Source organism: Bufo bufo, chromosome 3 (genome assembly GCF_905171765.1).
Source record: "Bufo bufo chromosome 3, aBufBuf1.1, whole genome shotgun sequence".
NCBI classification, from domain to species: domain Eukaryota; kingdom Metazoa; phylum Chordata; class Amphibia; order Anura; family Bufonidae; genus Bufo; species Bufo bufo.
In genome coordinates, this window is record NC_053391.1 from 438,407,133 (window position 1) to 438,417,508 (window position 10,376).

Sequence of the window (10,376 nt, forward strand, 5' to 3'; positions counted from 1 at the left end):
CTCCATGTAAGAGTATTTATAAATAGGGCTATTACATATATCATGTTATTGTATGTATAGTGTTTTTTAGAACCCTTCCAGAAAAGTTTTTCAGAAACTAAAGGTCCTATTACACAGGAAGATATAATTTCATTACCAAGCAGCAATCAGTGATTTAGCAAGTTGTTTGTGTTCAAAACAATAATCGCTAGATATTTTTCTTTGCTTATTAAAGCTATAGTTGTTTGTTCACCCCTAGAGAACTTACTCTGCTAAAGACTGGCAGACTTCTGATTATAGTCTTTCCACCAGGCCGATTTGTCGGGTCCACAGAAAATAAATCAGTTATCGATCATTGCTTGATCGCTGCATGCTACTATATGCAATGATAATTTCTGAAACTTGAATAATTATATGGGAATTCAAGCTATTAATAGCTATGTCTAATAGGCCAGTAACTTCCAGGATTATCATTAGAGATTCCTTTTAGCAAACTACATATGATAAAGAGCTAAAAGATGTTGCCCATCTGATGACTGAGTAATAAGATGTCAGACTTGGGCATAACCCTGGATAATCAGAATGGGCAACAAACATGTACAGTAAGTACAAGACTGTAAGAATGATAATCCAGGTTTCATTTTTCCAATAGTTCTTTTGAAATTTTCCTCTCAATATGAGATTCCTATAAGGCAAAAAGGTTGTCAGCTTCTCCCCATTTGACACATGATAGTAACATAGTACATAAGGCCGAAAAAAGACATTTGTCCATCCAGTTCGGCCTGTCATCCTACAAGTTGATCCAGAGGAAGGCAAAAAAACCCCTGTGAGGTAGAAGCCAATTTTCCTCACTTTAGGGGAATAAAAAATTCCTTCCCGACTCCAATCAGGCAATCAGAATAACTCCCTGGATCAACGACCCCTCTCTAGTAGCTATAGCCTGTAATATTATTACACTCCAGAAATACATCCAGGCCCCTCTTGAATTCCTTTATTGTACTCACCATCACCACCTCCTCAGGCAGAGAGTTCCATAGTCTCACTGCTCTTACCGTAAAGAACCCTTTTCTATGTTTGTGTACAAACCTTCTTTCCTCCAAACGCAGAGGATGTCCCCTCGTCACAGTCACAGTCCTGGGGATAAATAGATGATGGGATAGATCTCTGTACTGCCCCCTGATATATTTATACATAGTAATTAGATCTCCCCTCAGTCGTCTTTTTTCTAACGTGAATAACCCTAATTTTGATAATCTTTCAGGGTACTGTAGTTGCCCCATTCCAGTTATTACTTTAGTTGCCCTCCTCTGGACCCTCTCCAGCTCTGCTATGTCTGCCTTGTTTACAGGAGCCCAGAACTGTACACAGTACTCCATGTGTGGTCTGACCAGTGATTTGTAAAGTAGTAGGAATATGTTCTCATCACGGGCATCTATGCCCCTTTTGATGCAACCCATTATCTTATTGGCCTTGGCAGCCGCTGCCTGACACTGTTTTTTGCAGCTTAGTTTGCTGTTTATTAAAATTCCTAGATCCTTTTCCATGTCAGTGTTACCGAGTGTTTTACCATTTAGTATGTACGGGTGACTTGCATTATTCCTTCCCATGTGCATAACTTTACATTTCTCAGTGTTAAACCTCATCTGCCACTTATCTGCCCAAGCCTCCAATCTATCCAGATCCCTCTGTAGTAGTATACTGTCCTCTTCAGTGTTAATTACTTTACACAGTTTAGTGTCATCTGCGAAAATTGATATTTTACTATGCAAGCCTTCTACAAGATCATTAATAAATATATTGAAGAGAATAGGGCCCAATACTGACCCCTGAGGTACTCCACTAGTGACAGTGACCCAATCTGAGTGTGTACCGTTAATAACCACCCTCTGTTTTCTATCATTGAGCCAGTTACTTACCCACTTACAGACGTTTTCTCCGAGTCCGAGCATTCTCATTTTATATACTAACCTTTTATGAGGTACAGTGTCAAATGCTTTGGAGAAGTCCAGATACACGACATCCATTGATTTGCCGCTGTCAAGTCTAGTACTTACCTCCTCATAGAAACTGATTAAATTAGTTTGACATGACCGATCCCTCACGAAGCCATGCTGATATGGCGTTATTTGCTTATTTCCCATAAGATGCTCTAACATAGCATCTCTCAGAAAACCTTCAAACAGTTTACCCACAACAGATGTTAAACTTACCGGCCTATAGTTTCCAGGCTCTGTTTTTGGACCCTTTTTGAATATTGGCACCACATTTGCCATGCGCCAATCCTGTGGGACATTCCCTGTTAGTACAGAGTCCGCAAATATCAGAAATAAGGGTCTGGCTATGACATTACTTAATTCCCTTAGGATACGGGGGTGTATGCCATCCGGTCCTGGCGATTTGTCTATTTTGATTTTTTTAAGTCGCTGTTGTACTTCTTCCTGGGTCAGACAGGACACTTTTAATGGCGAATTTATTTCAGCATTCAGCATTTCATCTGACAGTTTATTTTCCTCAGTGAATACATTGGAGAAAAAAATATTTAACAGCTTTGCTTTCTCCTCGTCGCTCTCTGCGACTCCCCCCTCATTACTCTTTAAAGGGCCGACACCTTCAGATTTATACTTTTTAACATTTATATAATTGAAGAACATTTTAGGGTTAGTTTTACTCTGTTTGGCAATTAATCTCTCGGTCTCTAGTTTGGCCGCTTTTATTTGTTTTTTACATGTTCTGTTTTTTTCCTTATAGTTTTTCAGTGCTTCCGTGCTACCCTCCTGTTTTAGGGTTTTATATGCTTTCTTTTTGTCATTTATTGCTTTCTTTACAGTTCTGTTTATCCACATTGGTTTCTTTTTGTTCCTTAACCTTTTATTCCCATACGGTATGTACCTCTCACAATGAGATTTTAGGATGTTTTTAAAGATATCCCATTTTTTGGCTGTATTTTTATTTTTGAGGACTTTGTCCCAGTTAGTTAGGCCTATGGCCTCTCTTAGTTGGCTAAATTTAGCTTTTTTGAAGTTTGGTATTTTTGTTTCTCCCTGTAGAAACGCTCTTTTGAATGATAATTGGAAGGTTATTACTTTATGGTCACTATTTCCCAGGTGTCCCCCAACCTGCACGTCTGTTGTTCTGTCAGGTCTATTGGTTAATATTAAGTCCAGTATGGCCGTCCCTCTAGTCGGGTCCTGAACCAGTTGGGAGAGATAATGGTCTTTGGTTATTGCCAAGAATCTGTTTCCTTTATGAGATATACAAGTTTCAGTTTCCCAGTCTATATCTGGGTAGTTGAAGTCCCCCATAATAACCACCTCATTATGATTTGCCGCCTTGTCTATCTCGTTTAGTAGTAGATTTTCTGTGGACTCTGGTATATTAGGTGGTTTATAGTAGACTCCTATTAGTAATTTATTGTTGTTTTTAGCTCCATGTATCTCTACCCACAGTGACTCCACATGTTCATGTCCCTCACTTATATCTTCACGGAGTGTGGGCTTTAGACAAGATTTTACATAAAGGCAGACCCCTCCACCTCTCCGGTTTTGACGATCCTTTCTGAACAGACTTTAACCTTGTACATTAACTGCCCAGTCATAGCTATCATCCAGCCATGTCTCAGTTATTCCCACTATGTCATAGTCCTCCTCACACATCACTAATTCCAGTTCACCAGTTTTATTAGTCAGACTTCTGGCATTAGTATACATACATATGAGAGGTTTATGTATATTTTTTACCCTACACCTTTCCTTCTGAACTGTTCTTGTCCCTCCTTCCATTTCTCCCCCAGTCCCACTACCTTGCCCCCGGTCTCTATCTGCACTATCATCCCCTTCTATAGTGTAATTACCCTCCCCCCCAGTCCCTAGTTTAAACACTCCTCCAACCTTCTAGCCATCTTCTTCCCCAACACAGCTGCTCCTTCCCCATTGAGGTGCAGCCCGTCCCTACGATAGAGGCTGTAGCCGACAGCGAAGTCGGCCCAGTTCTCCAGGAACCCAAACCCCTCCATCCTACACCAGTTCTTGAGCCACTTGTTAATTTCCCTAATCTCCCGCTGCCTTTCTTGTGTGGCCCGTGGTACCGGTAGTATTTCGGAAAATACTACCTTTGAGGTCCTTGCCCTAAGCTTTTGCCCTAAATCCCTGAAATCATTTTTAAGGACTCTCCACCTACCCCTAACTTTGTCATTGGTTCCGATATGGACCATGACCGCTGGATCTTCTCCAGCCCCTCCCAGTAATCTGTCAACCCGATCCGCGATATGTCGAACTCTAGCGCCAGGAAGACAGCACACTGTTCGGCGATCACGGTCTTTGTGACAGATTTCCCTATCTGTTCCCCTAATAATTGAGTCTCCCACTACCAGCACCTGTCTGGCCTGCCCTGCTCTCCTGGTCCCCTGCTTACCGGAGCTGACATTCCCCTGACTGGCAGAGGAAGTGTCCGGCTGCGGCAGTGCCGTCCCTGGACTGACATCCCCCTCATCTGCCAAACGTGCAAACTTGTTGGGGTGTGTCAGATCAGGGCTAGCCTCCCTGGCACTCTTCCCTCTACCCCGCTTTCTAAATGTTACCCAGCTAGCTACCTCACTTTCCTCAGCCTCCTCTCTGTCACCCTCTCCCTCATCTACCCCAAAGAGTGCTTGCTCGGTGAGAAGCAAACTTTTTTGCAAATTGTCAATGCCTCTCAGTGTTGCAACTTGCCCATTTAGAGACTCGATTAGCGATTCCAAACGGGTAATTTGCTCACATCTTGAACAAAGAAATTCACCCTGGAACGGCTGTTCCAGGACTGCATACATCATGCAAGATGTGCACTGGACTGCGTTGTCAATGATGTAGGTCACTGTGATTTCTATTTAAGAGCTTTACAAGCCACTCTGAGGCTTTGAAAACCATACAAAAACACAAATCGTTTATTTACTATAGTAAACACATAAACCACTGCAAAAATAAAATACATTCATAAAACATTCTGCAATCCAAATATTTGTTACATCACCAGAAATGCACTGACATGTTCATCATTCCTCTGTAGATTACAACACACTTTTATATACTGTATATTTTTGTATACATAACAGATTATTTAAGACCTAAATCTCTGAGTAGTTATTTGACTCAGTGTTCCTACAAATCAGCAGAGGCTTCTTTGCATTAAATATGCTTTATATTTTTTAAACATAAAGATTTAGCTAAAACATGACTTTGCAGGGTATTGAAGTTGGAGATAATTATAATGAAACATAAATCATTTTGTCTGGCCAGTTTAGAGTTTTCCACTAAAGGGGTTGCCCGGATTCATAGCTTAACCCAGACATAACCTCTTAGGGTACTTTTATACTAGCGTTAAAGTTTTACGGTATTGAGTTCCGTCATAGGGGCTCAATACCGGAAAAAAATGCATCAGTTTTGTCCTAATGCATTCTGAATGGAAAGCAATCCGTTCAGTATGCATCAGGATGTCTTCCGTTCCGTCCCTTTTACGGTATTTTCTCCGGGCAAAATTCCGGAACACTTGCCGGATTGCCGGCATTAATTTCCAATGAAATGTGTTAATGCCAGATCCGGTACCAAGTGTTCATGAAATTGCCGCATTGACAGAACCAGTTTTCCAGTCTGCGCATGCTCAGACCTTTAAAAATGTGATAAAAAATAAATACCGGATACGGAGAGACGGATCCGGTATTTCAATGCATATGTCAGACGGATCTGGAAACAAATGATGTCCGTTTGCATACGGATTTCCAGATCTGGCAGGCAGTTCCGGCAACGGAACTGCCTGCCGGATTCTTCTAACGCTAGTGTGAAAGTACCCTTATTCACCCATTCAGCCTGTATGAGTGGAGCATCGGAGCATTTCATGCTCTAATGCTCCTCCTGCCCTGCACTGCATTGCGTAGGGCAACAACTGCTTTTCTTACATCATTACACTGCTAGGTGGAGGCTTCCGCCTAGCAGTGACCCGGTGGTGTCACCGGCACTAATGGGCAGTCTATAGCGCTGCCCTAGCCTGTTTTACAGGCTAGGGCAGCGCTAAAGACAACCCATTAGTGCCAGTGATGTCATCGGGCTCACTGCTAGGCAGAAGTCTCTACCTAGCATTCCCATACACAGACCCGGTACATCACCGGTAGGGAAGAAAAAGCCCTTGCCCTGCACGATACAGCGCATGGCAAGGTGGAGCATCAACTCATAAGAGCTGAATGGGTGAAGAAGAGGTTATGCCCAGGTTCAGCTCTGAATCTGGACAACCCATTTAAGTAAAACAGCTTTTGGCAGTTTACTACTGTTTGATTAGCATTCTATTAAATGATCTGCTATGCTGTCACTTAAAGTGAAACTATCACAAGTTTTATGATGTCCTCACTAAGGGCAACATAAACTAGTGAGAGATCCCATTTGCAAAATGCTGGGTCACCTTCTGACCCAGCCATTCTGCTACAATCTAGTATTATACATATCCAGTGGATGCCGATGAGTACTGAATATACATGAGCTCCTGGCTTACTCCGGCCCCCTGCTGCTAATTCAGTTGGGAAAACTGTCAAACAGGGGCGGAGAAAGCCAGAAGCTCATGAATATGAGGACTCGTTGGCATGCTCTGGAGCTTTTAGAACCTAGCAGCATAAAATTGGTGACAGATTCCCTTTAATGCACAGAATGGTACACAGTGACACAAGTAGTTTTACTGCTGTACATTCATTTTTCTGTGATTTGAACACGTTCTTCATATTTGTAGGGGAGAACCCTTACAGTGATAACTACAGTATTGCAATATCTCCGGTTTAAAATCTTGAAGACTCCCAGTATCATAATTATCTTTAATAAGAATCTGTCATGATCAAAGAAAAAAATATCACCGTTCGCCATAGCACTTCCTAAGTGGCTCTACATGTAAATGGCACAGACCTACTGGCTGACTGTCCAAAAGGGACCGCATGGCCCCATACATGACTCCTGCTTACTAAGGTTCCATGGGCGCCACTGCATAGTACTCCTCAGCTGATCCGCTGAGAGTGGTTATTCATTTTCAAATAAAAGATGTGCACTATTTCAGTGTTCCCCACAACAGCAGAACCCAGGAGCTGATATCCTATGTTAAAGTACACTGTCAATGTGGCAAATTCCTCTAAAGAGCATCTGTTATGAAGGCAGACATCTTGCTTCCCATCAAATGCAATAATAACACTTACTAAATGGGTGGAATATATCCCAAAATTTTCCATCACTCACTGAAAGAGAGGCTTTATTCTACTCAAATGCAGCACGCCCCACTTGGCATATTGGTAGAAATTACGGATGCAGACTGATTCCCCGGCACCTCATAAAAAGTGACATAAATATCAGGTAATCCCACTCAGTCAGAACAAGAGGATTGCACTACATTTTTACAAAAATCGGTAGTTTGTGATGGGTGATTTTCCTTAGTTTACTGCAGTTTTTCTCTGCTTTTGGATAAGTCTAAAAAGCATAGGAAAATCTATTAAAAATTATGTATTTTGGAATTAAACTGCAGGCGGTTTTTGACTGTGCAGCAAACTACCATTACATGTTCCAGTTAATAGGGCAAATCATTAAACGGACACTTCCAACAGGAAGTGTTTTTTCTTTTTAAACTTAATATTCATAGAAAACTATTTATTGTCTGTTTTTTTTTTCTTTTCATTTCAGCAGTACTATGCCACTGAAAATGAAATACAAAATATTGTCCATTTATAGCATTCAACACAAAGAAATAAAACTCCTATATAAAATCAGATTACTGCTAATGTATTAGCAGACAGTAATAGTAGATTGTAGAATTGGGATAAGAGTATGGCAGTTCTATTGTCCTCTTGATAGGCCTACATAAAGATACCCACATAAGGGACCACTGCATTTTTTTTAGTGTAATGTGTGATGCTCTAATTGAGTCTCTCATCCCCCCTTCCTTCATGCAGTGAATAATCTGAGAAAGCCAAGGGAGGCTCCGAACAAAGGAGAACAATAAAGAGCCAGGACAGGAACTGTAATGCATTGAGTGACTTCAAAAAATATAATTCCCAAAAAACCATCCACACATTTTTGAAAAAAAAACAACATATAATATATACATATGGGCTAGCGTCTCTTTAAAAGAATTGTTTGTCCTGGTGACAGATCTGCTATACTCAGACAAGCACTGTAAAATGCCTGTGTTCCAGCTTCTAAAAACGGATGGTTTTAAATGGATCACACATGGAGGGTGTCCACGTTCTGCTAATTTTTCACATCCATTCACCTAAATGGGCTAGATTTGAGAAAAAATTGGGCCAAATCAATGGGCCATATGAATTGGCCCATTGACAGCAAACGGACAAGAACAACGCTCATCTGAATAAGCCCTTAACCTTGATTATACATTTCTTATATAAATCAACAGTATAGTTGAAGTGTACATTACATCTGATACTTTTTAAAACAGTGACTCTTTATGCCAAGACAATAAATAAAATGTACATATCTGTGAAATACACAAAGGCGTTTCTCATGTAAAGCCCATATACGGGTGATTTTAATAAACTCATATATGCAAAGCAAATTCTTGCCTGCTTTTTCTCATTTATATCTACTGTTTTAGAGATTCTCCTGTATTAAATCAATACATAATGTTGTATTTTCACGGGATTACAGGGATCAAACAGTTTATTTCATATACTTTGTAAAGTTACCAATGCAGAGAAAAACAAGCACATCCCTCACCATTGTAAAAGTGACTGCAGTTCAGGCTTTGCATGTGGTAAGATTATCTATTTTTAATAGTTCAGCATGGAGAACATGTTTTGAACCTCATTTAAATGTGTCAAATTTTCTTTGAGAAAGAGAGGGGGTCCTACGGTACAGTTGAGACTAGGTCCTAGTTTCGGTGCTGGATTTTGTCACCAATAACGGAAGTGCCCTACAGCCCTTTATCATGAGTCTTGGGCCAATTTTTTATCTCCCTGTTGGTTAACAATACAGTTTCTATGAACACGTAACGCCCACACGGGTTCTTGCCATCTGATAGCTAGGTGAAGGGCAACAAACAGGGCTGAGCCACCTCTCTCCAAGAGTCCCATGGCAGCTGAGTGGGCCACATAGGCTGCCTCTTTGCTACATATACCCTTGCTCTGAGACAATGTGGCTTGGATGACCATAGCTAGAAATAGAGTTCTGATTTAATTTTTCTTCTCTACTTTAAAGAAAATGAAATATGGATTCTGATGGTTATTATGTGCAAAAAAAAGCACAATACCTCTGAAACTTCATGCCCAATCGCCTTAAACCCAGTTAGAAATTTGGCCATTCATATTTCAGTTTTCAAATACGTTTTTCTGCTGTTATCTATTGCACTTCAACTGTAAAATCTGAATACATCCTTAAGAAATTACTAAAAAAAGACTGATAAGTGACACGACTAATCGAGATAAATTATGTATACATTATATGCTTGTCCTACTATAAATGCATTGGGAAAGAAGCCTACTTAACTGTTGCAGTGCTTCCCCATTTATTTTGCTACCACTTGTGTGCCTATTATATGTCAAAACTGTTTTAAGCACAAATATTAGTAAATATAACTCCAAAATTTACAACAAAAAAAGTACTAGATAATATACATCAGTGAGACTGAAAGGCATGTACTGTCAGCTACAATTACCAAGAAGGTCACATATTCTGCACCTAAGAAAATGCTCTGGACAATCTGGTAAGGAACCACTATATATGTGTGAATCATGACTGCTGGCATTGAAACCAAGTGAACAACTGTATTCTATTTTAGGCACTAAAAAGTACATCTATGTGAATGCTGGGACAAGGACAAGAAGCACATGAGAGGATGAAATTACATCCTCTGCTCTCTCACTATATGTATTAAACACATTAATACTATGCACTGTTATTTAGATAAAATAATCATAAGCCCTTAAAGGGGTGGTCTCACTTCAGTAAAAGGCATGTAGATAAAGTTAATACAAGGCACTTACTAATGTATTGTGATTGTCCATATTGCCTCCTTTGCTGGTTTGATTCATTTTTCCATCACATTATACACTGCTCGTATACCTGGGTTACGACTATCCTGAAATTCATCAGCAGTGGCCGTGCTTGTACACTATAGGGAAAGGCACCGACTTCTCTGGTGACTGACACTGCGGGAGTGTGCATAGGCTGGCACTTTTTCCTATAGTGTGCAAGCATGTCCACCACTGCTGATGGATTGCAGGGTGGCCGTAACCCCTGAATACGAGTAGTGTATAATGTTATGTCCTTCTCACTGATTACCGCAGGCCCAGTGACGTCACGACTAGTATCAACTGGTCTGGGCGGGGCTAAGCTCCATTCAAGTGAACAGAGCTTAGCCCCGCCCAGGCAAGTTGATACAAGTCGTGA